This window comes from Rana temporaria, chromosome 5, assembly GCF_905171775.1.
Source record: "Rana temporaria chromosome 5, aRanTem1.1, whole genome shotgun sequence".
Lineage (NCBI taxonomy): Eukaryota > Metazoa > Chordata > Amphibia > Anura > Ranidae > Rana > Rana temporaria.
In genome coordinates this window covers 294927336-294954649 of record NC_053493.1, presented here as the reverse complement: position 1 = coordinate 294954649, position 27314 = coordinate 294927336, and the positions used below count along the sequence as shown (strand labels likewise).

The following is a 27314-nucleotide window of genomic DNA, read 5'->3' as shown; positions in this document are numbered from 1 at the left end:
AGACAATACACCAATTGTTATTAGGCGTTGGCTGCAAAAGTAGCCAGAAAAGGTCTAAGGGCGTTGGAAAACTTCAGCTGTTCAGAAGGAGGCAATTAAGGCCTCTATAAGTAATCCAGAGGATTGCTGCATCCTGAGGCTTTGAGAGCAGTGTACTGAAAGTCTTCTGAGGTGGTGAGGCGAGGATTGTTTTTTCTGTGTGATAAAAATCAAGACTATTGTTTTTTTGCTGTACGAGTCCAGCAGTGTCTGCCCAGCACTAGGCTGTGCCAGACTCCATAGATAGGTTCCTGTGTGGTGACGATAGACGCCCCAAGTGGCCAGGCTTTATTTTATGTTTGATTTTGCTTATGCTGTTTGGATGCTTGCACTTGTTTCCAGCAAGATGGAAGAATAAACCAAAATCTTTGTTTTCAACCGTCTTCGACTGCCAGTCTGTATAAATTCAGTGTGTAGTGAACCGATCCAAGGGGTCACACACCCCGATACCGAGCTAACACCTTACAATATATATATATGTGTGTGTGTGTGTGTGTTATAAAATATATATTATATAATATAACACACACACACACACACACACACACAAAATTATATATATATACATACATACATACATACACACACAGACAAATATATATATATATATATATATATATATATATATATATATATATATATATATATATATATATATATATATATATGTGTGTGTGTGTGTGTGTGTGTGTGTGTGTGTGTGTGTGTGTGTATATATATATATATATATATATATATATATATATATATATATATATATATATATATATTTTGTGTGTGTTATATTGTATAATATATATTTTATAACACACACATATATATATATATATATATATATATATATATATATATATATATATATATATATATATATATATATATATATATATATATATATATATATATATATATATATATATATATACACACATACACACACACACATATATATATATATATATATATATATATATACACACATACATACATTATATATATATATATATATGTGTGTGTGTATGTGTATATATATATATATATGTGTGTGTGTGTGTGTGTGTGTGTGTGTATGTATAAAGAAAGTGGTAGGTATTATAGGTACATGTGCAGAATATAAATTTTCTTTTATTCTATTATATTTTACTAAAATAACAGGCAAATGGCTAAATGGTAAAAATACTGGGCCTGATTCCCAAAAGAGATACGCAGACTTAACTCAAGTTTTCTAAATTTACACGGCGCGTATATTTGCGCACGATTTTCAAAACGAGTTAAGCAAACATTTCCGTATTTTCAGCCGTACTTAAATTAGTTACACCTGCGCATCCCCGGGCGCAAATTACGCTAGGCTCGCCGCTGTTTTTGATAGGCAAAGATGCAAATGAGGGAGTTAGGGCGATTCTCAAAATTAAGTGTGTGCGCCGTATTTTCCGCCCTGTGCGCACCTGTTAGTTTTTCTGACTAAATTTCCACATTATAAAACCAGCCCTAATTTTACACATGCTGTGGAAGGGTTTGCTGTAGGTAGTGACTAGAGCTTAGAGCTATAGTTGAGAAGGATCTTTGTGTAAAAATGCCAGGGCCAGCTATGATTCTGACGGCACTTGCTGCCTTACAGGCACAAAGGAGGAGGAGGGCACAGAGGAGATGGATGAGGGCACAGGCGAGAGTTTATCGTCCACGGCGTGATCTTTTGCAAATGCCTGATTATGAGGTGTATGGCAACTACAGGTTCGATAGGGAAGCCATCCTGGAGATCACCCAACTTCTTCATGAGGATCTTATCACCCCAACCAGACGCTCCCATGCCCTGACACCTCTTCATAAAGTGATGGCAACCCTCCATTTTTTAGCCAGTGGCTCATTCCAGCGTGCATCTGGAGGTCTGGCTGGGATGGTGCAGTTAACAATGAGCAAATGTGTCCATCAGGTGGTCCCTGCCATACTGCGGCGCATGACCAACCAGTTTGTGATGCCCACCCAGGAGGAGCAGCGTCTGCAAGCCATGACAGACTTCTATAACATTGCTGGCTTCCCAAGGACCATCGGGGCGATAGACTGCACCCATGTGGCACTACATCCCCCCCATGAAACTGAACACCTGTTCAGAAACAGGAAAGGCTGGCATTCAATCAATGTCCAGGTGATCGTAGATGCCCATGGCCTCATCTGGCACGTTTGTGCCAAGTTTCCAGGGTCGTGCTACGACAGTTACATCCTACGGCAGACCAAGATCTACCAAGACTTGGAGCAGAATGTGTATGGAGACAGCTGGCTGATTGGTGAGTGACATTGGTGTCAGGTATGCCCCCCCCCGTGATGCAGACATCACAAGGGGCACATGCATGACTAATATCCTCCTGTCTTTTCCCTTACAGGTGACTCTGGATATGCCTTGGGACCCCACCTGATGACCCCCTTTAGGAACCCCCAAACACCTGGAGAACGCAAATTCAACGAGGTGCACATCCAGACCCGGGCAATAGTAGAGCGGACATTTGGCCTTCTCAAGTCCAGATTTAGATGCCTTGACAAGACTGGGGGTACACTCTTGTATTCCCCAGACTTTGTCTGCCAAATTATTGGGGCATGTTGCATCCTCCATAATTATGCTGTGAGAAGGGGCCTGCATGTTGATATATGTCCTGACCTAACCCCCCACCCAGGCAATCCCCCCCCCCCAAACCCCTCTACCCGGACTGCTGAGGGCCAGGTAATAAGGAGACAACTGGCTGAAGGCATCTTTGCCCAGTAAATGGACCCTAATTATCTTTATTTTTTTGCTTTGCCCAGAATAAATCACAGAGATTATGTGACCTTTAAACATTTTCTTTGCACATAAAATGCACATTACTTATATGACAATGAGAATGTTTTTTTTTTGGTACAAAACGCACATTAATTATCTCACAATGAGAATGCATGAATGCACGTCACTGTGGTCCCTAGCACAGACACATCACATGCACATCGAATTGGATTAGATCCAAGTACCCCCCCCCCCTTGGTACTTGGGAGCAGTAACGCCCCGCCACGGCTCCAATTATGTCACTGTGCATTCATACACCATTCAGGAACCTAGGATGACTTCTCCCTGGTCCTGGGGATCCATACTCCACCAAAACTGAGGGTGACACCCTTATGTTTTCAGGAATGCCACCCCCCCACATTCACACATCATTCACACACATAAACCAAATCATAAGTACAGTAGCAAAAAAATAAATAATAATAAAAAAAAAATCAAAAGTACCCCTGCAACTTAAGGATGTTGCCGAGTGCTCCTTCTGGGCTGCCCACGGGCACGGCCACGGGGACGGCCACGGCCGACTGGGGGATCTTCACCGGGGGGGTCTGTGCAGGGGAGGGAGTATTTTCATGGGGGGGGGGTCTGTACAGGGGAGGGAGTATTTTCATGGGGGGGGTCTGTGCAGGGGAGGGAGTATTTTCATGGGGGGGGGTCTGTGCAGGAGAAGAAGGAGCCTCCCCTGGTGTCTGTCCTCCTGCTGGCCTTCCCTCCAAGGCAACGGCTATCCTTGTCAGACAGGAAGTAATATCAGCCGTATTAGCCTGGCCAGCCCGGGTATTGGCCTGCACAGCCCGGGTATTGGCCTGCACAGCCTGGGTGAGGGCAGTCACCTCCTGGGCCACGCCTGTTGTTGCGTTTTTCAGGTCCCACAAACACGTGATGACCCCCACTGAGTTGGTGGCCACCTCACCCAGTGACTCCCTCATTGCACCCAGGCTGTGCTCCACCTTGGTCATAGTTTTTTGGATTGCAGACAGACTGCGGGTCTGCCGGACATTGTCCCTCAACAGACTGACCGGCAGACGCACCAACCCCCCCCCTGTTTTCCGGGGTCGGCCTCCTACTTGCCCTTGAGGCTTGTGGCCTTGGAGGAGGAGTTGGAGTGAGCCATGGGTGCTGCTGCATGTTGGAGGAGGGTTGGAAGGGGCGACCCATGATGGTGGCCTGACTGCTGGGCGCCTGTGGGGTTCCCTCAGGGGATGACTCAAAGGTCATATCTTGGCCCATCATGATTTGCTGCCCAATCCCAATATTGTCATCTTCCTCCCCCTCATCCTCCTCCCACTCAACATCCAAATTAGGGGAGTTGTGGGCACTCCCCTCCCATGGCGAATCCTGCCCTTCTTGGGACTCTGCATCAGCCTGTCTTGGGGGTGGTGCAGCAGCCTGCCCTGATGGGCCAGCAACCTCCTGACCTGATGGGGCTGCCACCTCCTGCCCTGATGGGCCAGCAACCTCCTGACCTGATGGGGCTGCCACCTCCTGCACTGATGGGCCAGCAACCTCCTGCCCTGATGGGCCTGCCACCTCCTGGGCTGATGGGGCTGCCACCTCCTGGGCTGATGGGGCTGCAACCTCCTGGCCATCTGGGGAGGACACAAAACAATCACAGGTTGTTGGATCCACACACTTGGCACATCTTCCCTTCCCCCACCCACACATGCTAATCACCAGATAGAAATTCCAAAAAATTACCTGTCCTCATAAGAGGATCATTGTCAAAGCCAGGCAGGCCCACCACCTGCTGTGGGTGGAAACACTGGGCCACTGCCCATTCCTCCTCACTCATCCTGACTGGGCAGGGTCCCCCTCCTCCAGTGCCCCTGGTATGGGCATGCAGCGTTGCCAGCTTGTTCCGGGACACGCTCCTCAAGTCATTTTTTTTTTTTTGAACTCCAGCGATGGTCCTGGTCTCTCCCCCCCCCGCCGCATTGATCCGATCGGTGATCTTTTTAAGGATCTCCTTCCTCCTGGCCGGGGTGGTGTTGTGGCTCTCAGGGCCATGGAGAAATCGCCCATATTTAATGACGCCCTGAGCAAGTATATGCTTCTCTGCCAGGGTAAAATTAAGCTTCCTGCGCTTGGGAGCCATGACAGACAACACCCAGCAACAGGGAACTCACCCAAAAAACAAACAACAATACACACACACAACAAAGAAAATAAAAACAAGCTAAAAAAAAAAAAAAAAGACAGCTACTCTAAATTCAAAAACAAACAGGCAAAAAAGGAAAACGAACACACACCAAAAAAGAAACACTTATCAAAAACAAACAGGCAAACAATCAAAACAAAGAACAAATTAGCAAAAACAAACACCAACTATACCCTCCAACTCCACAAACACTTTTCTCACAAACAAATCTTACCAACAAACACTGACAAACGTTCAAAGCAGAAGCAACTTGCTTTAGGACGGGAACACAGGGAAATACTTTTGCAATAGAAGTCTGTTTGACTGGGGCTATTTAGACACAGGGCGATCTTCAAACTAAGTACGCTTGGCCTTTTACCTATCTCACTGATTGCGATGACCAAAGTTCTGCACATGCGCAGTGAGGTCCAGATTCGTGCGCGCATGCGCAGTACGGCCGGCACTTCATTTGCATGGGGTCATGGCTCATTACAATGAGGCACGCCCACTTCATTCCCACTTGCCATAACCACGCCTTACGCATTGAAACTTAGGTTAAGGATGGCGCAATTTTGTGCGCAAATGCGCTGAGAATACGGTACTTACGACACCAACTTAGGGCGCCGTAACTTAAATGACATAAGTTAGATAATCCTAAATTTACACAGGTTTTTGAGAATTTGGCCCACTGTGTATGTTCGGGGTGAACTGGGCGAGAGCTTTGCTCACGGACCAGGTTCCTGGAAGCTGAATGGCACCCTGCTGGAAAATGAGGAATTGATGGGGGAACTCTGGGAGGCCTATGCCTCTTGGACGGAGGAAAAGAGATTCTTCGGAAAGGTAAGTGATTGGTGGGAGGTTTTGAAAGTTAAGCTGCACAGCTTCTTTCAGGCAAGGGGACGACAGCAAATGTGTGCAAGGAAGAAGTAACTCAGGAGACTGCAACGTGAGTTTCAGTCCCTGCAGGACCTTCACCACTGCGGGTGGGACGTTAGGCAGGACCTGGAGGACACCAAGAAGAGCCTGAAAGGGTACTTTGAGGAAGAATCCAGGCACATTGTCTTCCGTGCCAAGGTGGAGAATCTTGAGAAAGGTGAGAAGTGTAACGCTTTCTTTTTCAGGAAACTCCATTCAGGACACACTCCCTTGTCAGAACTGCGTGATGAGACCGGAACTCTCCAGAAGTTCCCCTGTAAGGCTGTAATGCAAGTAGTTGAAGACTACTACAGCAACCTCTACTCCCCGAAAGAAACGGACTCGGAGGCAGCCGACAGGTTCCTGTCAGGTATCACTAACCAAATTGATCCTGCAGGTTCATCGGCCGTCAACGCCCCCCTGGTGTTGGAGGAGCTGCACTCTGCCGCTAAATCCTTTAGGCAGGGCAGGACCCCGGGCTGCGATGGTCTCCCAGTTGAGCTTTATGTAGCCCTGTGGGACCTCGAGCTGTATGAGGAGATGGTGGTGGAGGGTAGAATGCCTCCTTCACTGAGAGAGGGGATGATCACGATTTTGTATAAGCGCAAAGGGGAGAGATCGGACCTGAAACATTGGCGTCCGATCTCTCTTTTGAACGTGGACTACAAAATCCTCGCCAAAGGTTTTGGCCAACAGGCTGAAATCTGTCATCGAACAGATCATCCACCCGGATCAAACTTGTGACATTCCTGGCAGAAGGATTGCAGACAGCCTCGCGCTTGTCAGGGACACGGTCCAGTACATCCAGGACCGCCGTGTGCACGCGTCCCTGGTCAGTCTTGACCAGGAGAAGGCCTTTGACCGTGTCTCCCATGAGTTCATGTGCAGAACCCTGCGCAGGCTTGGTCTTGGGGAACTGTTTTGTTCATATGTGAATGTAATGTATAAAGACATTTGTAGTTTGGTGTTTGTAAATGGTTGGAAAACTGACCCCTTCGAGGTTCTCTCGGGGGTCAGACAAGGCTGCCCTCTCTCACCTCTGCTTTTTGTTTGCTGTATAGAGCTATTCGCCCAAAGCATCAGACGGAACCCAGAGATCAGAGGGATTACCGCACCAGGACCAGAAAGACGGGAGGTCAAGTGCTCGCTCTACATGGATGACGTGACGGTGTTCTGTGCCGACCAGCGCTCCATCGACACACTCGTCCAGACGTGCGAGGACTTTGGCCAAGCTTCAGGGGCAAAGGTCAACTGAGGGAAGTCGGAAATCATGCTCTTCGGAAAGTGGTTCCTGCCTTCTTCTGCACCCATACCGTTCAGCCTCAAAGCGGACTTCATCAAAATCTTTGGAGTCTGGTTTGGAGCGGAGGGCGCAGCCCTGAAGTCCTGGGAGGAAAGACTGGCTAAGATGAGACAGAAGTTTGGAATTTGGAGCAACAGAGAACTTACCATCGAAGGGAAAACACTGGTACTCCGCAGCGAGATTCTCCCTGTCCTTAAACTTAAATATTGCCTTTTACTGAAGATTTCCGTGGAGAGGAACAACCATGAGTTTCGGTGAATTTTTTAAAGCCTGGCTAATGCCGGGCTTCCTTAATATGGTGAATAAAAGCTTGAGTTCCTTTGATTCGGAAAGGCATGTAGACGGTGTTAATGTTGTTGTTGGTGTTGGTGTTGGTCTAGAAAACAATTTGATGGTCTTGGTTTACCTACGCATATATTTGCCCCCAATTCCATGGCCGTGCGCCTTATATTGTTCTGAAAAAAGCCGATTGTTATGCATGCCTGCTGATTCCTGCCCCCATGCAGCTGCATAGACATGCAAATTAGGCTGTCTTGGTGTCACCATGAGGTTGAGCAACTTTTTTTCACCATATTAAGGAAGCCCGGCATCAAACAATTCACTGGTTGAAATGAAATGTTTTTTTCTCTCCACGGAAATCTTTAGTAAAATGTACTATTGAAAAGCTCATGGTGTGGAAAACACACCCAAATTACACACACACACATCAAAAAAAACACACACACATAAACGGGTCAGAACAATATAAGACGCACGGCCCGGCAGAACATAGATGCTGTTCAACTGTGCAGCTGCATGGGGGCAGGAATCAGCAGGCACACGTAACAATCAGCTTCATCAGGACAATATAAGATGCATGGCCCGGCAGAACATAGATGCTATTCAAGTCATGGTGACTCCAAGACATTCAAATTTGCATGTCTGTGAAGCTATGGGCACGAATCAGCAGGCATGCATAACAATCGGCTTCATCAGAACATTATAAGATGCACGGCCATGGAATTGGGGGCAAATATATGCATAGGTGGATCAAGACTATCAAATAGTTTTCAAGGCCGCATTTACCACCACCAACAACAACAACATTAAAGCCATTTGCTTGCCTTTCCAAATCAAAGCATCACAAGCTATTTTTCACCAAGGAGGCCTGGCATTAGCCAGGCACCAAAAAATTCACCAAAACTCATGGTTGTTCCCCTCCACAGAAATCTTTAATAAAATGCAAAAGATTTAGTAATTCTAAAGAGAAACCAGAGTATAACCCAGCAAAACACAGATGCTGTTCAACTTATGGTGACTCCAAGACACCCTAATTTGCATATCTGTGCAGCTGCATGGGGGCGGGAATCAGCAGGGACGCGTAACAATCAGCTTCATCAGAACAATATAAGACGCACAGGCCCGGCAGAACACAGATGCTGTTCAACTCATGGTGACTCCAAGACACCCTAATTTGCATATCTGTGCAGCTGCATGGGGAAGGGAATCAGCAGGCACACGTAACAATCAGCTTCATCAGGCCAATATAAGATGCATGGCCCGGCAGAACATAGATGCTGTTCAAGTCATGGTGACTCCAAGACATTCAAATTTGCATGTCTGTGAAGCTATGGGCACGAATCAGCAGGCATGCATAACAATCGGCTTCATCAGAACAATATAAGACGCACGGCCATGGAATTGGGGGCAAATATATGCATAGGTGGATCAAGACTATCAAATAGTTTTCAAGGCCGCATTTACCACCACCAACAACAACAACATTAAAGCCATCTGCTTGCCTTTCCAAATCAAAGCATCACAAGCTATTTTTCACCAAGGAGGCCTGGCATTAGCCAGGCACCAAAAAATTCACCAAAACTCATGGTTGTTCCCCTCCACAGAAATCTTTAATAAAATGCAAAAGATTTAGTAATTCTAAAGAGAAACCAGAGTATAACCCAGCAAAACACAGATGCTGTTCAACTTATGGTGACTCCAAGACACCCTAATTTGCATATCTGTGCAGCTGCATGGGGGCGGGAATCAGCAGGGACGCGTAACAATCAGCTTCATCAGAACAATATAAGACGCACAGCCCGGCAGAACACAGATGCTGTTCAACTCATGGTGACTCCAAGACACCCTAATTTGCATATCTGTGCAGCTGCATGGGGAAGGGAATCAGCAGGCACACGTAACAATCAGCTTCATCAGGCCAATATAAGATGCATGGCCCGGCAGAACATAGATGCTGTTCAAGTCATGGTGACTCCAAGACATTCAAATTTGCATGTCTGTGAAGCTATGGGCACGAATCAGCAGGCATGCATAACAATCGGCTTCATCAGAACAATATAAGACGCACGGCCATGGAATTGGGGGCAAATATATGCATAGGTGGATCAAGACTATCAAATAGTTTTCAAGGCCGCATTTACCACCACCAACAACAACAACATTAAAGCCATCTGCTTGCCCTTCCAAATTAAAGGATCTCAAGATTTTTTTCACCAAGGAGGCCCGGCATTAGCCAGGCATCAAAAAATTCACCAAAACTCATGGTTGTTCCCCTCCACAGAAATCTTTAATAAAATGCAAAAGATTTAGTAATTCTAAAGAGAAACCAGAGTATAACCCAGCAAAACACAGATGCTGTTCAACTTATGGTGACTCCAAGACAGCCTAATTTGCATGTCTGTGCTGCTGCATGGGGGTGGGAATCAGCAGGGACGCGTAACAATCAGCTTCATCAGAACAATATAAGACGCACGGCCCGGCAGCATACAGATGCTGTTCAACTCATGGTGACTCCAAGACACCCTAATTTGCATATCTGTGCAGCTGCATGGGGAAGGGAATCAGCAGGCACACGTAACAATCAGCTTCATCAGGCCAATATAAGATGCATGGCCCGGCAGAACATAGATGCTGTTCAAGTCATGGTGACTCCAAGACATTCAAATTTGCATGTCTGTGAAGCTATGGGCACGAATCAGCAGGCATGCATAACAATCGGCTTCATCAGAACAATATAAGACGCACGGCCATGGAATTGGGGGCAAATATATGCATAGGTGGATCAAGACTATCAAATAGTTTTCAAGGCCGCATTTACCACCACCAACAACAACAACATTAAAGCCATCTGCTTGCCTTTCCAAATCAAAGGATCGCAAGCTATTTTTCACCAAGGAGGCCCGGCATTAGCCAGGCATCAAAAAATTCACCAAAACTCATGGTTGTTCCCCTCCACAGAAATCTTTAATAAAATGCAAAAGATTTAGTAATTCTAAAGAGAAACCAGAGTATAACCCAGCAAAACACAGATGCTGTTCAACTTATGGTGACTCCAAGACAGCCTAATTTGCATGTCTGTGCTGCTGCATGGGGGTGGGAATCAGCAGGGACGCGTAACAATCAGCTTCATCAGAACAATATAAGACGCACGGCCCGGCAGCATACAGATGCTGTTCAACTTATGGTGACTCCAAGACACCCTAATTTGCATATCTGTGCAGCTGCATGGGGGCGGGAATCAGCAGGGACGCGTAACAATCAGCTTCATCAGAACAATATAAGACGCACAGCCCGGCAGAACACAGATGCTGTTCAACTCATGGTGACTCCAAGACACCCTAATTTGCATATCTGTGCAGCTGCATGAGGGCGGGAATCAGCAGGCACACGTAACAATCAGCTTCATCAGGACAATATAAGATGCATGGCCCGGCAGAACATAGATGCTGTTCAACTCATGGTGACTCCAAGACATTGAAATTTGCATGTCTGTGCAGCTGCATATGGGCGGGAATCAGCAGGCATGCATAACAATCGGCTTCATCAGAACATTATAAGATGCACGGCCATGGAATTGGGGGCAAATATATGCATAGGTGGATCAAGACTATCAAATAGTTTTCAAGGCCGCATTTACCACCACCAACAACAACAACAACATTAAAGCCATTTGCTTGCCTTTCCAAATCAAAGCATCACAAGCTATTTTTCACCAAGGAGGCCTGGCATTAGCCAGGCACCAAAAAATTCACCAAAACTCATGGTTGTTCCCCTCCACAGAAATCTTTAATAAAATGCAAAAGATTTAGTAATTCTAAAGAGAAACCAGAGTATAACCCAGCAAAACACAGATGCTGTTCAACTTATGGTGACTCCAAGACAGCCTAATTTGCATGTCTGTGCTGCTGCATGGGGGTGGGAATCAGCAGGGACGCGTAACAATCAGCTTCATCAGAACAATATAAGACGCACGGCCCGGCAGAACACAGATGCTGTTCAACTCATGGTGACTCCAAGACACCCTAATTTGCATATCTGTGCAGCTGCATGAGGGCGGGAATCAGCAGGCACACGTAACAATCAGCTTCATCAGGACAATATAAGATGCATGGCCCGGCAGAACATAGATGCTGTTCAACTCATGGTGACTCCAAGACATTGAAATTTGCATGTCTGTGCAGCTGCATATGGGCGGGAATCAGCAGGCATGCATAACAATCGGCTTCATCAGAACATTATAAGATGCACGGCCATGGAATTGGGGGCAAATATATGCATAGGTGGATCAAGACAATCAAATAGTTTTCAAGGCCGCATTTACCACCACCAACAACAACAACAACATTAAAGCCATTTGCTTGCCTTTCCAAATCAAAGCATCACAAGCTATTTTTCACCAAGGAGGCCTGGCATTAGCCAGGCACCAAAAAATTCACCAAAACTCATGGTTGTTCCCCTCCACAGAAATCTTTAATAAAATGCAAAAGATTTAGTAATTCTAAAGAGAAACCAGAGTATAACCCAGCAAAACACAGATGCTGTTCAACTTATGGTGACTCCAAGACACCCTAATTTGCATATCTGTGCAGCTGCATTGGGGCGGGAATCAGCAGGGACGCGTAACAATCAGCTTCATCAGAACAATATAAGACGCACAGCCCGGCAGAACACAGATGCTGTTCAACTTATGGTGACTCCAAGACACCCTAATTTGCATATCTGTGCAGCTGCATGGGGAAGGGAATCAGCAGGCACACGTAACAATCAGCTTCATCAGGCCAATATAAGATGCATGGCCCGGCAGAACATAGATGCTGTTCAAGTCATGGTGACTCCAAGACATTCAAATTTGCATGTCTGTGAAGCTATGGGCACGAATCAGCAGGCATGCATAACAATCGGCTTCATCAGAACAATATAAGACGCACAGCCATGGAATTGGGGGCAAATATATGCATAGGTGGATCAAGACTATCAAATAGTTTTCAAGGCCGCATTTACCACCACCAACAACAACAACATTAAAGCCATCTGCTTGCCCTTCCAAATCAAGGGATCTCAAGATTTTTTTCACCAAGGAGGCCCGGCATTAGCCAGGCATCAAAAAATTCACCAAAACTCATGGTTGTTCCCCTCCACAGAAATCTTTAATAAAATGCAAAAGATTTAGTAATTCTAAAGAGAAACCAGAGTATAACCCAGCAAAACACAGATGCTGTTCAACTTATGGTGACTCCAAGACAGCCTAATTTGCATGTCTGTGCTGCTGCATGGGGGTGGGAATCAGCAGGGACGCGTAACAATCAGCTTCATCAGAACAATATAAGACGCACGGCCCGGCAGCATACAGATGCTGTTCAACTTATGGTGACTCCAAGACACCCTAATTTGCATATCTGTGCAGCTGCATGGGGCGGGAATCAGCAGGGACGCGTAACAATCAGCTTCATCAGAACAATATAAGACGCACAGCCCGGCAGAACACAGATGCTGTTCAACTCATGGTGACTCCAAGACACCCTAATTTGCATATCTGTGCAGCTGCATGAGGGCGGGAATCAGCAGGCACACGTAACAATCAGCTTCATCAGGACAATATAAGATGCATGGCCCGGCAGAACATAGATGCTGTTCAACTCATGGTGACTCCAAGACATTGAAATTTGCATGTCTGTGCAGCTGCATATGGGCGGGAATCAGCAGGCATGCATAACAATCGGCTTCATCAGAACATTATAAGATGCACGGCCATGGAATTGGGGGCAAATATATGCATAGGTGGATCAAGACAATCAAATAGTTTTCAAGGCCGCATTTACCACCACCAACAACAACAACAACATTAAAGCCATTTGCTTGCCTTTCCAAATCAAAGCATCACAAGCTATTTTTCACCAAGGAGGCCTGGCATTAGCCAGGCACCAAAAAATTCACCAAAACTCATGGTTGTTCCCCTCCACAGAAATCTTTAATAAAATGCAAAAGATTTAGTAATTCTAAAGAGAAACCAGAGTATAACCCAGCAAAACACAGATGCTGTTCAACTTATGGTGACTCCAAGACAGCCTAATTTGCATGTCTGTGCTGCTGCATGGGGGTGGGAATCAGCAGGGACGCGTAACAATCAGCTTCATCAGAACAATATAAGACGCACGGCCCGGCAGAACACAGATGCTGTTCAACTCATGGTGACTCCAAGACACCCTAATTTGCATATCTGTGCAGCTGCATGAGGGCGGGAATCAGCAGGCACACGTAACAATCAGCTTCATCAGGACAATATAAGATGCATGGCCCGGCAGAACATAGATGCTGTTCAACTCATGGTGACTCCAAGACATTGAAATTTGCATGTCTGTGCAGCTGCATATGGGCGGGAATCAGCAGGCATGCATAACAATCGGCTTCATCAGAACATTATAAGATGCACGGCCATGGAATTGGGGGCAAATATATGCATAGGTGGATCAAGACAATCAAATAGTTTTCAAGGCCGCATTTACCACCACCAACAACAACAACAACATTAAAGCCATTTGCTTGCCTTTCCAAATCAAAGCATCACAAGCTATTTTTCACCAAGGAGGCCTGGCATTAGCCAGGCACCAAAAAATTCACCAAAACTCATGGTTGTTCCCCTCCACAGAAATCTTTAATAAAATGCAAAAGATTTAGTAATTCTAAAGAGAAACCAGAGTATAACCCAGCAAAACACAGATGCTGTTCAACTTATGGTGACTCCAAGACACCCTAATTTGCATATCTGTGCAGCTGCATGGGGGCGGGAATCAGCAGGGACACGTAACAATCAGCTTCATCAGAACAATATAAGACGCACAGCCCGGCAGAACACAGATGCTGTTCAACTCATGGTGACTCCAAGACACCCTAATTTGCATATCTGTGCAGCTGCATGGGGAAGGGAATCAGCAGGCACACGTAACAATCAGCTTCATCAGGCCAATATAAGATGCATGGCCCGGCAGAACATAGATGCTGTTCAAGTCATGGTGACTCCAAGACATTCAAATTTGCATGTCTGTGAAGCTATGGGCACGAATCAGCAGGCATGCATAACAATCGGCTTCATCAGAACAATATAAGACGCACAGCCATGGAATTGGGGGCAAATATATGCATAGGTGGATCAAGACTATCAAATAGTTTTCAAGGCCGCATTTACCACCACCAACAACAACAACATTAAAGCCATCTGCTTGCCTTTCCAAATCAAAGGATCGCAAGCTATTTTTCACCAAGGAGGCCCGGCATTAGCCAGGCATCAAAAAATTCACCAAAACTCATGGTTGTTCCCCTCCACAGAAATCTTTAATAAAATGCAAAAGATTTAGTAATTCTAAAGAGAAACCAGAGTATAACCCAGCAAAACACAGATGCTGTTCAACTTATGGTGACTCCAAGACAGCCTAATTTGCATGTCTGTGCTGCTGCATGGGGGTGGGAATCAGCAGGGACGCGTAACAATCAGCTTCATCAGAACAATATAAGACGCACGGCCCGGCAGCATACAGATGCTGTTCAACTTATGGTGACTCCAAGACACCCTAATTTGCATATCTGTGCAGCTGCATGGGGGCGGGAATCAGCAGGGACGCGTAACAATCAGCTTCATCAGAACAATATAAGACGCACAGCCCGGCAGAACACAGATGCTGTTCAACTCATGGTGACTCCAAGACACCCTAATTTGCATATCTGTGCAGCTGCATGAGGGCGGGAATCAGCAGGCACACGTAACAATCAGCTTCATCAGGACAATATAAGATGCATGGCCCGGCAGAACATAGATGCTGTTCAACTCATGGTGACTCCAAGACATTGAAATTTGCATGTCTGTGCAGCTGCATATGGGCGGGAATCAGCAGGCATGCATAACAATCGGCTTCATCAGAACATTATAAGATGCACGGCCATGGAATTGGGGGCAAATATATGCATAGGTGGATCAAGACTATCAAATAGTTTTCAAGGCCGCATTTACCACCACCACCAACAACAACAACAACATTAAAGCCATTTGCTTGCCTTTCCAAATCAAAGCATCACAAGCTATTTTTCACCAAGGAGGCCTGGCATTAGCCAGGCACCAAAAAATTCACCAAAACTCATGGTTGTTCCCCTCCACAGAAATCTTTAATAAAATGCAAAAGATTTAGTAATTCTAAAGAGAAACCAGAGTATAACCCAGCAAAACACAGATGCTGTTCAACTTATGGTGACTCCAAGACACCCTAATTTGCATATCTGTGCAGCTGCATGGGGGCGGGAATCAGCAGGGACACGTAACAATCAGCTTCATCAGAACAATATAAGACGCACAGCCCGGCAGAACACAGATGCTGTTCAACTCATGGTGACTCCAAGACACCCTAATTTGCATATCTGTGCAGCTGCATGGGGAAGGGAATCAGCAGGCACACGTAACAATCAGCTTCATCAGGCCAATATAAGATGCATGGCCCGGCAGAACATAGATGCTGTTCAAGTCATGGTGACTCCAAGACATTCAAATTTGCATGTCTGTGAAGCTATGGGCACGAATCAGCAGGCATGCATAACAATCGGCTTCATCAGAACAATATAAGACGCACAGCCATGGAATTGGGGGCAAATATATGCATAGGTGGATCAAGACTATCAAATAGTTTTCAAGGCCGCATTTACCACCACCAACAACAACAATATTAAAGCCATCTGCTTGCCTTTCCAAATCAAAGGATCGCAAGCTATTTTTCACCAAGGAGGCCCGGCATTAGCCAGGCATCAAAAAATTCACCAAAACTCATGGTTGTTCCCCTCCACAGAAATCTTTAATAAAATGCAAAAGATTTAGTAATTCTAAAGAGAAACCAGAGTATAACCCAGCAAAACACAGATGCTGTTCAACTTATGGTGACTCCAAGACAGCCTAATTTGCATTTCTGTGCTGCTGCATGGGGGTGGGAATCAGCAGGGACGCGTAACAATCAGCTTCATCAGAACAATATAAGACGCACGGCCCGGCAGAACACAGATGCTGTTCAACTCATGGTGACTCCAAGACACCCTAATTTGCATATCTGTGCAGCTGCATGAGGGCGGGAATCAGCAGGCACACGTAACAATCAGCTTCATCAGGACAATATAAGATGCATGGCCCGGCAGAACATAGATGCTGTTCAACTCATGGTGACTCCAAGACATTGAAATTTGCATGTCTGTGCAGCTGCATATGGGCGGGAATCAGCAGGCATGCATAACAATCGGCTTCATCAGAACATTATAAGATGCACGGCCATGGAATTGGGGGCAAATATATGCATAGGTGGATCAAGACAATCAAATAGTTTTCAAGGCCGCATTTACCACCACCAACAACAACAACAACATTAAAGCCATTTGCTTGCCTTTCCAAATCAAAGCATCACAAGCTATTTTTCACCAAGGAGGCCTGGCATTAGCCAGGCACCAAAAAATTCACCAAAACTCATGGTTGTTCCCCTCCACAGAAATCTTTAATAAAATGCAAAAGATTTAGTAATTCTAAAGAGAAACCAGAGTATAACCCAGCAAAACACAGATGCTGTTCAACTTATGGTGACTCCAAGACACCCTAATTTGCATATCTGTGCAGCTGCATGGGGGCGGGAATCAGCAGGGACGCGTAACAATCAGCTTCATCAGAACAATATAAGACGCACAGCCCGGCAGAACACAGATGCTGTTCAACTCATGGTGACTCCAAGACACCCTAATTTGCATATCTGTGCAGCTGCATGGGGAAGGGAATCAGCAGGCACACGTAACAATCAGCTTCATCAGGCCAATATAAGATGCATGGCCCGGCAGAACATAGATGCTGTTCAAGTCATGGTGACTCCAAGACATTCAAATTTGCATGTCTGTGAAGCTATGGGCACGAATCAGCAGGCATGCATAACAATCGGCTTCATCAGAACAATATAAGACGCACAGCCATGGAATTGGGGGCAAATATATGCATAGGTGGATCAAGACTATCAAATAGTTTTCAAGGCCGCATTTACCACCACCAACAACAACAACATTAAAGCCATCTGCTTGCCTTTCCAAATCAAAGGATCGCAAGCTATTTTTCACCAAGGAGGCCCGGCATTAGCCAGGCATCAAAAAATTCACCAAAACTCATGGTTGTTCCCCTCCACAGAAATCTTTAATAAAATGCAAAAGATTTAGTAATTCTAAAGAGAAACCAGAGTATAACCCAGCAAAACACAGATGCTGTTCAACTTATGGTGACTCCAAGACAGCCTAATTTGCATGTCTGTGCTGCTGCATGGGGGTGGGAATCAGCAGGGACGCGTAACAATCAGCTTCATCAGAACAATATAAGACGCACGGCCCGGCAGCATACAGATGCTGTTCAACTTATGGTGACTCCAAGACACCCTAATTTGCATATCTGTGCAGCTGCATGGGGCGGGAATCAGCAGGGACGCGTAACAATCAGCTTCATCAGAACAATATAAGACGCACAGCCCGGCAGAACACAGATGCTGTTCAACTCATGGTGACTCCAAGACACCCTAATTTGCATATCTGTGCAGCTGCATGAGGGCGGGAATCAGCAGGCACACGTAACAATCAGCTTCATCAGGACAATATAAGATGCATGGCCCGGCAGAACATAGATGCTGTTCAACTCATGGTGACTCCAAGACATTGAAATTTGCATGTCTGTGCAGCTGCATATGGGCGGGAATCAGCAGGCATGCATAACAATCGGCTTCATCAGAACATTATAAGATGCACGGCCATGGAATTGGGGGCAAATATATGCATAGGTGGATCAAGACAATCAAATAGTTTTCAAGGCCGCATTTACCACCACCAACAACAACAACAACATTAAAGCCATTTGCTTGCCTTTCCAAATCAAAGCATCACAAGCTATTTTTCACCAAGGAGGCCTGGCATTAGCCAGGCACCAAAAAATTCACCAAAACTCATGGTTGTTCCCCTCCACAGAAATCTTTAATAAAATGCAAAAGATTTAGTAATTCTAAAGAGAAACCAGAGTATAACCCAGCAAAACACAGATGCTGTTCAACTTATGGTGACTCCAAGACAGCCTAATTTGCATTTCTGTGCTGCTGCATGGGGGTGGGAATCAGCAGGGACGCGTAACAATCAGCTTCATCAGAACAATATAAGACGCACGGCCCGGCAGAACACAGATGCTGTTCAACTCATGGTGACTCCAAGACACCCTAATTTGCATATCTGTGCAGCTGCATGAGGGCGGGAATCAGCAGGCACACGTAACAATCAGCTTCATCAGGACAATATAAGATGCATGGCCCGGCAGAACATAGATGCTGTTCAACTCATGGTGACTCCAAGACATTGAAATTTGCATGTCTGTGCAGCTGCATATGGGCGGGATCAGCAGGCATGCATAACAATCGGCTTCATCAGAACATTATAAGATGCACGGCCATGGAATTGGGGGCAAATATATGCATAGGTGGATCAAGACAATCAAATAGTTTTCAAGGCCGCATTTACCACCACCAACAACAACAACAACAACATTAAAGCCATTTGCTTGCCTTTCCAAATCAAAGCATCACAAGCTATTTTTCACCAAGGAGGCCTGGCATTAGCCAGGCACCAAAAAATTCACCAAAACTCATGGTTGTTCCCCTCCACAGAAATCTTTAATAAAATGCAAAAGATTTAGTAATTCTAAAGAGAAACCAGAGTATAACCCAGCAAAACACAGATGCTGTTCAACTTATGGTGACTCCAAGACACCCTAATTTGCATATCTGTGCAGCTGCATGGGGGCGGGAATCAGCAGGGACGCGTAACAATCAGCTTCATCAGAACAATATAAGACGCACAGCCCGGCAGAACACAGATGCTGTTCAACTCATGGTGACTCCAAGACACCCTAATTTGCATATCTGTGCAGCTGCATGGGGAAGGGAATCAGCAGGCACACGTAACAATCAGCTTCATCAGGCCAATATAAGATGCATGGCCCGGCAGAACATAGATGCTGTTCAAGTCATGGTGACTCCAAGACATTCAAATTTGCATGTCTGTGAAGCTATGGGCACGAATCAGCAGGCATGCATAACAATCGGCTTCATCAGAACAATATAAGACGCACAGCCATGGAATTGGGGGCAAATATATGCATAGGTGGATCAAGACTATCAAATAGTTTTCAAGGCCGCATTTACCACCACCAACAACAACAACATTAAAGCCATCTGCTTGCCTTTCCAAATCAAAGGATCGCAAGCTATTTTTCACCAAGGAGGCCCGGCATTAGCCAGGCACCAAAAAATTCACCAAAACTCATGGTTGTTCCCCTCCACAGAAATCTTTAATAAAATGCAAAAGATTTAGTAATTCTAAAGAGAAACCAGAGTATAACCCAGCAAAACACAGATGCTGTTCAACTTATGGTGACTCCAAGACAGCCTAATTTGCATGTCTGTGCTGCTGCATGGGGGTGGGAATCAGCAGGGACGCGTAACAATCAGCTTCATCAGAACAATATAAGACGCACGGCCCGGCAGCATACAGATGCTGTTCAACTTATGGTGACTCCAAGACACCCTAATTTGCATATCTGTGCAGCTGCATGGGGCGGGAATCAGCAGGGACGCGTAACAATCAGCTTCATCAGAACAATATAAGACGCACAGCCCGGCAGAACACAGATGCTGTTCAACTCATGGTGACTCCAAGACACCCTAATTTGCATATCTGTGCAGCTGCATGAGGGCGGGAATCAGCAGGCACACGTAACAATCAGCTTCATCAGGACAATATAAGATGCATGGCCCGGCAGAACATAGATGCTGTTCAACTCATGGTGACTCCAAGACATTGAAATTTGCATGTCTGTGCAGCTGCATATGGGCGGGAATCAGCAGGCATGCATAACAATCGGCTTCATCAGAACATTATAAGATGCACGGCCATGGAATTGGGGGCAAATATATGCATAGGTGGATCAAGACAATCAAATAGTTTTCAAGGCCGCATTTACCACCACCAACAACAACAACAACATTAAAGCCATTTGCTTGCCTTTCCAAATCAAAGCATCACAAGCTATTTTTCACCAAGGAGGCCTGGCATTAGCCAGGCACCAAAAAATTCACCAAAACTCATGGTTGTTCCCCTCCACAGAAATCTTTAATAAAATGCAAAAGATTTAGTAATTCTAAAGAGAAACCAGAGTATAACCCAGCAAAACACAGATGCTGTTCAACTTATGGTGACTCCAAGACAGCCTAATTTGCATTTCTGTGCTGCTGCATGGGGGCGGGAATCAGCAGGGACGCGTAACAATCAGCTTCATCAGAACAATATAAGACGCACAGCCCGGCAGAACACAGATGCTGTTCAACTCATGGTGACTCCAAGACACCCTAATTTGCATATCTGTGCAGCTGCATGGGGAAGGGAATCAGCAGGCACACGTAACAATCAGCTTCATCAGGACAATATAAGATGCATGGCCCGGCAGAACATAGATGCTGTTCAACTCATGGTGACTCCAAGACATTGAAATTTGCATGTCTGTGCAGCTGCATATGGGCGGGAATCAGCAGGCATGCATAACAATCGGCTTCATCAGAACATTATAAGATGCACGGCCATGGAATTGGGGGCAAATATATGCATAGGTGGATCAAGACAATCAAATAGTTTTCAAGGCCGCATTTACCACCACCAACAACAACAACAACATTAAAGCCATTTGCTTGCCTTTCCAAATCAAAGCATCACAAGCTATTTTTCACCAAGGAGGCCTGGCATTAGCCAGGCACCAAAAAATTCACCAAAACTCATGGTTGTTCCCCTCCACAGAAATCTTTAATAAAATGCAAAAGATTTAGTAATTCTAAAGAGAAACCAGAGTATAACCCAGCAGAACACAGATGCTGTTCAACTTATGGTGACTCCAAGACACCCTAATTTGCATATCTGTGCAGCTGCATGGGGGCGGGAATCAGCAGGGACGCGTAACAATCAGCTTCATCAGAACAATATAAGACGCACAGCCCGGCAGCATACAGATGCTGTTCAACTCATGGTGACTCCAAGACACCCTAATTTGCATATCTGTGCAGCTGCATGGGGAAGGGAATCAGCAGGCACACGTAACAATCAGCTTCATCAGGCCAATATAAGATGCATGGCCCGGCAGAACATAGATGCTGTTCAAGTCATGGTGACTCCAAGACATTCAAATTTGCATGTCTGTGAAGCTATGGGCACGAATCAGCAGGCATGCATAACAATCGGCTTCATCAGAACAATATAAGACGCACAGCCATGGAATTGGGGGCAAATATATGCATAGGTGGATCAAGACTATCAAATAGTTTTCAAGGCCGCATTTACCACCACCAACAACAACAACATTAAAGCCATCTGCTTGCCTTTCCAAATCAAAGGATCGCAAGCTATTTTTCACCAAGGAGGCCCGGCATTAGCCAGGCATCAAAAAATTCACCAAAACTCATGGTTGTTCCCCTCCACAGAAATCTTTAATAAAATGCAAAAGATTTAGTAATTCTAAAGAGAAACCAGAGTATAACCCAGCAAAACACAGATGCTGTTCAACTTATGGTGACTCCAAGACAGCCTAATTTGCATGTCTGTGCTGCTGCATGGGGGTGGGAATCAGCAGGGACGCGTAACAATCAGCTTCATCAGAACAATATAAGACGCACGGCCCGGCAGCATACAGATGCTGTTCAACTTATGGTGACTCCAAGACACCCTAATTTGCATATCTGTGCAGCTGCATGGGGCGGGAATCAGCAGGGACGCGTAACAATCAGCTTCATCAGAACAATATAAGACGCACAGCCCGGCAGAACACAGATGCTGTTCAACTCATGGTGACTCCAAGACACCCTAATTTGCATATCTGTGCAGCTGCATGAGGGCGGGAATCAGCAGGCACACGTAACAATCAGCTTCATCAGGACAATATAAGATGCATGGCCCGGCAGAACATAGATGCTGTTCAACTCATGGTGACTCCAAGACATTGAAATTTGCATGTCTGTGCAGCTGCATATGGGCGGGAATCAGCAGGCATGCATAACAATCGGCTTCATCAGAACATTATAAGATGCACGGCCATGGAATTGGGGGCAAATATATGCATAGGTGGATCAAGACAATCAAATAGTTTTCAAGGCCGCATTTACCACCACCAACAACAACAACAACATTAAAGCCATTTGCTTGCCTTTCCAAATCAAAGCATCACAAGCTATTTTTCACCAAGGAGGCCTGGCATTAGCCAGGCACCAAAAAATTCACCAAAACTCATGGTTGTTCCCCTCCACAGAAATCTTTAATAAAATGCAAAAGATTTAGTAATTCTAAAGAGAAACCAGAGTATAACCCAGCAAAACACAGATGCTGTTCAACTTATGGTGACTCCAAGACAGCCTAATTTGCATTTCTGTGCTGCTGCATGGGGGTGGGAATCAGCAGGGACGCGTAACAATCAGCTTCATCAGAACAATATAAGACGCACGGCCCGGCAGAACACAGATGCTGTTCAACTCATGGTGACTCCAAGACACCCTAATTTGCATATCTGTGCAGCTGCATGAGGGCGGGAATCAGCAGGCACACGTAACAATCAGCTTCATCAGGACAATATAAGATGCATGGCCCGGCAGAACATAGATGCTGTTCAACTCATGGTGACTCCAAGACATTGAAATTTGCATGTCTGTGCAGCTGCATATGGGCGGGAATCAGCAGGCATGCATAACAATCGGCTTCATCAGAACATTATAAGATGCACGGCCATGGAATTGGGGGCAAATATATGCATAGGTGGATCAAGACAATCAAATAGTTTTCAAGGCCGCATTTACCACCACCAACAACAACAACAACATTAAAGCCATTTGCTTGCCTTTCCAAATCAAAGCATCACAAGCTATTTTTCACCAAGGAGGCCTGGCATTAGCCAGGCACCAAAAAATTCACCAAAACTCATGGTTGTTCCCCTCCACAGAAATCTTTAATAAAATGCAAAAGATTTAGTAATTCTAAAGAGAAACCAGAGTATAACCCAGCAAAACACAGATGCTGTTCAACTTATGGTGACTCCAAGACACCCTAATTTGCATATCTGTGCAGCTGCATGGGGGCGGGAATCAGCAGGGACGCGTAACAATCAGCTTCATCAGAACAATATAAGACGCACAGCCCGGCAGAACACAGATGCTGTTCAACTCATGGTGACTCCAAGACACCCTAATTTGCATATCTGTGCAGCTGCATGGGGAAGGGAATCAGCAGGCACACGTAACAATCAGCTTCATCAGGCCAATATAAGATGCATGGCCCGGCAGAACATAGATGCTGTTCAAGTCATGGTGACTCCAAGACATTCAAATTTGCATGTCTGTGAAGCTATGGGCACGAATCAGCAGGCATGCATAACAATCGGCTTCATCAGAACAATATAAGACGCACGGCCATGGAATTGGGGGCAAATATATGCATAGGTGGATCAAGACTATCAAATAGTTTTCAAGGCCGCATTTACCACCACCAAAAACAACAACATTAAAGCCATCTGCTTGCCTTCCAAATCAAGGATCTCAAGCTATTTTTCACCAAGGAGGCCGGCATAGCCAGGCATCAAAAAATTCACCAAAACTCATGGTTGTTCCCCTCCACAGAAATCTTTAATAAAATGCAAAAGATTTAGTAATTCTAAAGAGAAACCAGAGTATAACCCAGCAAAACACAGATGCTGTTCAACTTATGGTGACTCCAAGACAGCCTAATTTGCATGTCTGTGCTGCTGCATGGGGGTGGGAATCAGCAGGGACGCGTAACAATCAGCTTCATCAGAACAATATAAGACGCACGGCCCGGCAGCATACAGATGCTGTTCAACTTATGGTGAATCCAAGACACCCTAATTTGCATATCTGTGCAGCTGCATGGGGGCGGGAATCAGCAGGGACGCGTAACAATCAGCTTCATCAGAACAATATAAGACGCACAGCCCGGCAGAACACAGATGCTGTTCAACTCATGGTGACTCCAAGACACCCTAATTTGCATATCTGTGCAGCTGCATGAGGGCGGGAATCAGCAGGCACACGTAACAATCAGCTTCATCAGGACAATATAAGATGCATGGCCCGGCAGAACATAGATGCTGTTCAACTCATGGTGACTCCAAGACATTGAAATTTGCATGTCTGTGCAGCTGCATATGGGCGGGAATCAGCAGGCATGCATAACAATCGGCTTCATCAGAACATTATAAGATGCACGGCCATGGAATTGGGGGCAAATATATGCATAGGTGGATCAAGACTATCAAATAGTTTTCAAGGCCGCATTTACCACCACCACCAACAACAACAACAACATTAAAGCCATTTGCTTGCCTTTCCAAATCAAAGCATCACAAGCTATTTTTCACCAAGGAGGCCTGGCATTAGCCAGGCACCAAAAAATTCACCAAAACTCATGGTTGTTCCCCTCCACAGAAATCTTTAATAAAATGCAAAAGATTTAGTAATTCTAAAGAGAAACCAGAGTATAACCCAGCAAAACACAGATGCTGTTCAACTTATGGTGACTCCAAGACACCCTAATTTGCATATCTGTGCAGCTGCATGGGGGCGGGAATCAGCAGGGACGCGTAACAATCAGCTTCATCAGAACAATATAAGACGCACAGCCCGGCAGAACACAGATGCTGTTCAACTCATGGTGACTCCAAGACACCCTAATTTGCATATCTGTGCAGCTGCATGGGGAAGGGAATCAGCAGGCACACGTAACAATCAGCTTCATCAGGCCAATATAAGATGCATGGCCCGGCAGAACATAGATGCTGTTCAAGTCATGGTGACTCCAAGACATTCAAATTTGCATGTCTGTGAAGCTATGGGCACGAATCAGCAGGCATGCATAACAATCGGCTTCATCAGAACAATATAAGACGCACAGCCATGGAATTGGGGGCAAATATATGCATAGGTGGATCAAGACTATCAAATAGTTTTCAAGGCCGCATTTACCACCACCAACAACAACAATATTAAAGCCATCTGCTTGCCTTTCCAAATCAAAGGATCGCAAGCTATTTTTCACCAAGGAGGCCCGGCATTAGCCAGGCATCAAAAAATTCACCAAAACTCATGGTTGTTCCCCTCCACAGAAATCTTTAATAAAATGCAAAAGATTTAGTAATTCTAAAGAGAAACCAGAGTATAACCCAGCAAAACACAGATGCTGTTCAACTTATGGTGACTCCAAGACAGCCTAATTTGCATTTCTGTGCTGCTGCATGGGGGTGGGAATCAGCAGGGACGCGTAACAATCAGCTTCATCAGAACAATATAAGACGCACGGCCCGGCAGAACACAGATGCTGTTCAACTCATGGTGACTCCAAGACACCCTAATTTGCATATCTGTGCAGCTGCATGAGGGCGGGAATCAGCAGGCACACGTAACAATCAGCTTCATCAGGACAATATAAGATGCATGGCCCGGCAGAACATAGATGCTGTTCAACTCATGGTGACTCCAAGACATTGAAATTTGCATGTCTGTGCAGCTGCATATGGGCGGGAATCAGCAGGCATGCATAACAATCGGCTTCATCAGAACATTATAAGATGCACGGCCATGGAATTGGGGGCAAATATATGCATAGGTGGATCAAGACTATCAAATAGTTTTCAAGGCCGCATTTACCACCACCAACAACAACAACAACATTAAAGCCATTTGCTTGCCTTTCCAAATCAAAGCATCACAAGCTATTTTTCACCAAGGAGGCCTGGCATTAGCCAGGCACCAAAAAATTCACCAAAACTCATGGTTGTTCCCCTCCACAGAAATCTTTAATAAAATGCAAAAGATTTAGTAATTCTAAAGAGAAACCAGAGTATAACCCAGCAAAACACAGATGCTGTTCAACTTATGGTGACTCCAAGACACCCTAATTTGCATATCTGTGCAGCTGCATGGGGGCGGGAATCAGCAGGGACGCGTAACAATCAGCTTCATCAGAACAATATAAGACGCACAGCCCGGCAGAACACAGATGCTGTTCAACTCATGGTGACTCCAAGACACCCTAATTTGCATATCTGTGCAGCTGCATGGGGAAGGGAATCAGCAGGCACACGTAACAATCAGCTTCATCAGGCCAATATAAGATGCATGGCCCGGCAGAACATAGATGCTGTTCAAGTCATGGTGACTCCAAGACATTCAAATTTGCATGTCTGTGAAGCTATGGGCACGAATCAGCAGGCATGCATAACAATCGGCTTCATCAGAACAATATAAGACGCACGGCCATGGAATTGGGGGCAAATATATGCATAGGTGGATCAAGACTATCAAATAGTTTTCAAGGCCGCATTTACCACCACCAACAACAACAACATTAAAGCCATCTGCTTGCCCTTCCAAATCAAAGGATCTCAAGATTTTTTTCACCAAGGAGGCCGGCATTAGCCAGGCATCAAAAAATTCACCAAAACTCATGGTTGTTCCCCTCCACAGAAATCTTTAATAAAATGCAAAAGATTTAGTAATTCTAAAGAGAAACCAGAGTATAACCCAGCAAAACACAGATGCTGTTCAACTTATGGTGACTCCAAGACAGCCTAATTTGCATGTCTGTGCTGCTGCATGGGGGTGGGAATCAGCAGGGACGCGTAACAATCAGCTTCATCAGAACAATATAAGACGCACGGCCCGGCAGCATACAGATGCTGTTCAACTTATGGTGACTCCAAGACACCC

At 45.4% G+C, this 27314-nt stretch overlaps 1 protein-coding gene and 27 non-coding genes across 28 annotated transcripts in view; 1 reads left to right on the top strand and 27 right to left on the bottom strand.

The window, feature by feature from the left end:
- Nucleotides 1-27314, top strand: part of LOC120940886 (A-kinase anchor protein 7-like) — a 159192-nt gene that overhangs the window by 12376 nt on the left and 119502 nt on the right. The window lies entirely within an intron of this gene.
- Nucleotides 8345-8459, bottom strand: LOC120941809. Its single transcript, XR_005749620.1, has one exon. It is a non-coding gene; the product is annotated as a U5 spliceosomal RNA (small nuclear RNA).
- On the bottom strand, nt 9023-9137 carry LOC120941807. Its single transcript, XR_005749619.1, has one exon. It is a non-coding gene; the product is annotated as a U5 spliceosomal RNA (small nuclear RNA).
- LOC120941872 lies at nt 9700-9814 on the bottom strand. The gene has a single exon (XR_005749681.1). It is a non-coding gene; the product is annotated as a U5 spliceosomal RNA (small nuclear RNA).
- On the bottom strand, nt 10377-10491 carry LOC120941871. Its single transcript, XR_005749680.1, has one exon. It is a non-coding gene; the product is annotated as a U5 spliceosomal RNA (small nuclear RNA).
- LOC120941806 lies at nt 11199-11313 on the bottom strand. The gene has a single exon (XR_005749618.1). It is a non-coding gene; the product is annotated as a U5 spliceosomal RNA (small nuclear RNA).
- LOC120941805 lies at nt 11883-11997 on the bottom strand. Its single transcript, XR_005749617.1, has one exon. It is a non-coding gene; the product is annotated as a U5 spliceosomal RNA (small nuclear RNA).
- Nucleotides 12560-12674, bottom strand: LOC120941870. The gene has a single exon (XR_005749679.1). It is a non-coding gene; the product is annotated as a U5 spliceosomal RNA (small nuclear RNA).
- Nucleotides 13381-13495, bottom strand: LOC120941804. Its single transcript, XR_005749616.1, has one exon. It is a non-coding gene; the product is annotated as a U5 spliceosomal RNA (small nuclear RNA).
- LOC120941803 lies at nt 14065-14179 on the bottom strand. Its single transcript, XR_005749615.1, has one exon. It is a non-coding gene; the product is annotated as a U5 spliceosomal RNA (small nuclear RNA).
- LOC120941869 lies at nt 14742-14856 on the bottom strand. Its single transcript, XR_005749678.1, has one exon. It is a non-coding gene; the product is annotated as a U5 spliceosomal RNA (small nuclear RNA).
- On the bottom strand, nt 15567-15681 carry LOC120941802. Its single transcript, XR_005749614.1, has one exon. It is a non-coding gene; the product is annotated as a U5 spliceosomal RNA (small nuclear RNA).
- Nucleotides 16244-16358, bottom strand: LOC120941868. Its single transcript, XR_005749677.1, has one exon. It is a non-coding gene; the product is annotated as a U5 spliceosomal RNA (small nuclear RNA).
- Nucleotides 16928-17042, bottom strand: LOC120941801. Its single transcript, XR_005749613.1, has one exon. It is a non-coding gene; the product is annotated as a U5 spliceosomal RNA (small nuclear RNA).
- On the bottom strand, nt 17605-17719 carry LOC120941867. The gene has a single exon (XR_005749676.1). It is a non-coding gene; the product is annotated as a U5 spliceosomal RNA (small nuclear RNA).
- Nucleotides 18426-18540, bottom strand: LOC120941800. The gene has a single exon (XR_005749612.1). It is a non-coding gene; the product is annotated as a U5 spliceosomal RNA (small nuclear RNA).
- On the bottom strand, nt 19112-19226 carry LOC120941799. Its single transcript, XR_005749611.1, has one exon. It is a non-coding gene; the product is annotated as a U5 spliceosomal RNA (small nuclear RNA).
- Nucleotides 19789-19903, bottom strand: LOC120941812. Its single transcript, XR_005749623.1, has one exon. It is a non-coding gene; the product is annotated as a U5 spliceosomal RNA (small nuclear RNA).
- On the bottom strand, nt 20610-20724 carry LOC120941798. The gene has a single exon (XR_005749610.1). It is a non-coding gene; the product is annotated as a U5 spliceosomal RNA (small nuclear RNA).
- LOC120941797 lies at nt 21294-21408 on the bottom strand. Its single transcript, XR_005749609.1, has one exon. It is a non-coding gene; the product is annotated as a U5 spliceosomal RNA (small nuclear RNA).
- On the bottom strand, nt 21971-22085 carry LOC120941866. The gene has a single exon (XR_005749675.1). It is a non-coding gene; the product is annotated as a U5 spliceosomal RNA (small nuclear RNA).
- On the bottom strand, nt 22792-22906 carry LOC120941796. Its single transcript, XR_005749608.1, has one exon. It is a non-coding gene; the product is annotated as a U5 spliceosomal RNA (small nuclear RNA).
- On the bottom strand, nt 23476-23590 carry LOC120941795. Its single transcript, XR_005749607.1, has one exon. It is a non-coding gene; the product is annotated as a U5 spliceosomal RNA (small nuclear RNA).
- On the bottom strand, nt 24150-24263 carry LOC120941916. Its single transcript, XR_005749724.1, has one exon. It is a non-coding gene; the product is annotated as a U5 spliceosomal RNA (small nuclear RNA).
- Nucleotides 24974-25088, bottom strand: LOC120941794. The gene has a single exon (XR_005749606.1). It is a non-coding gene; the product is annotated as a U5 spliceosomal RNA (small nuclear RNA).
- On the bottom strand, nt 25651-25765 carry LOC120941865. Its single transcript, XR_005749674.1, has one exon. It is a non-coding gene; the product is annotated as a U5 spliceosomal RNA (small nuclear RNA).
- On the bottom strand, nt 26335-26449 carry LOC120941793. The gene has a single exon (XR_005749605.1). It is a non-coding gene; the product is annotated as a U5 spliceosomal RNA (small nuclear RNA).
- LOC120941894 lies at nt 27011-27125 on the bottom strand. Its single transcript, XR_005749703.1, has one exon. It is a non-coding gene; the product is annotated as a U5 spliceosomal RNA (small nuclear RNA).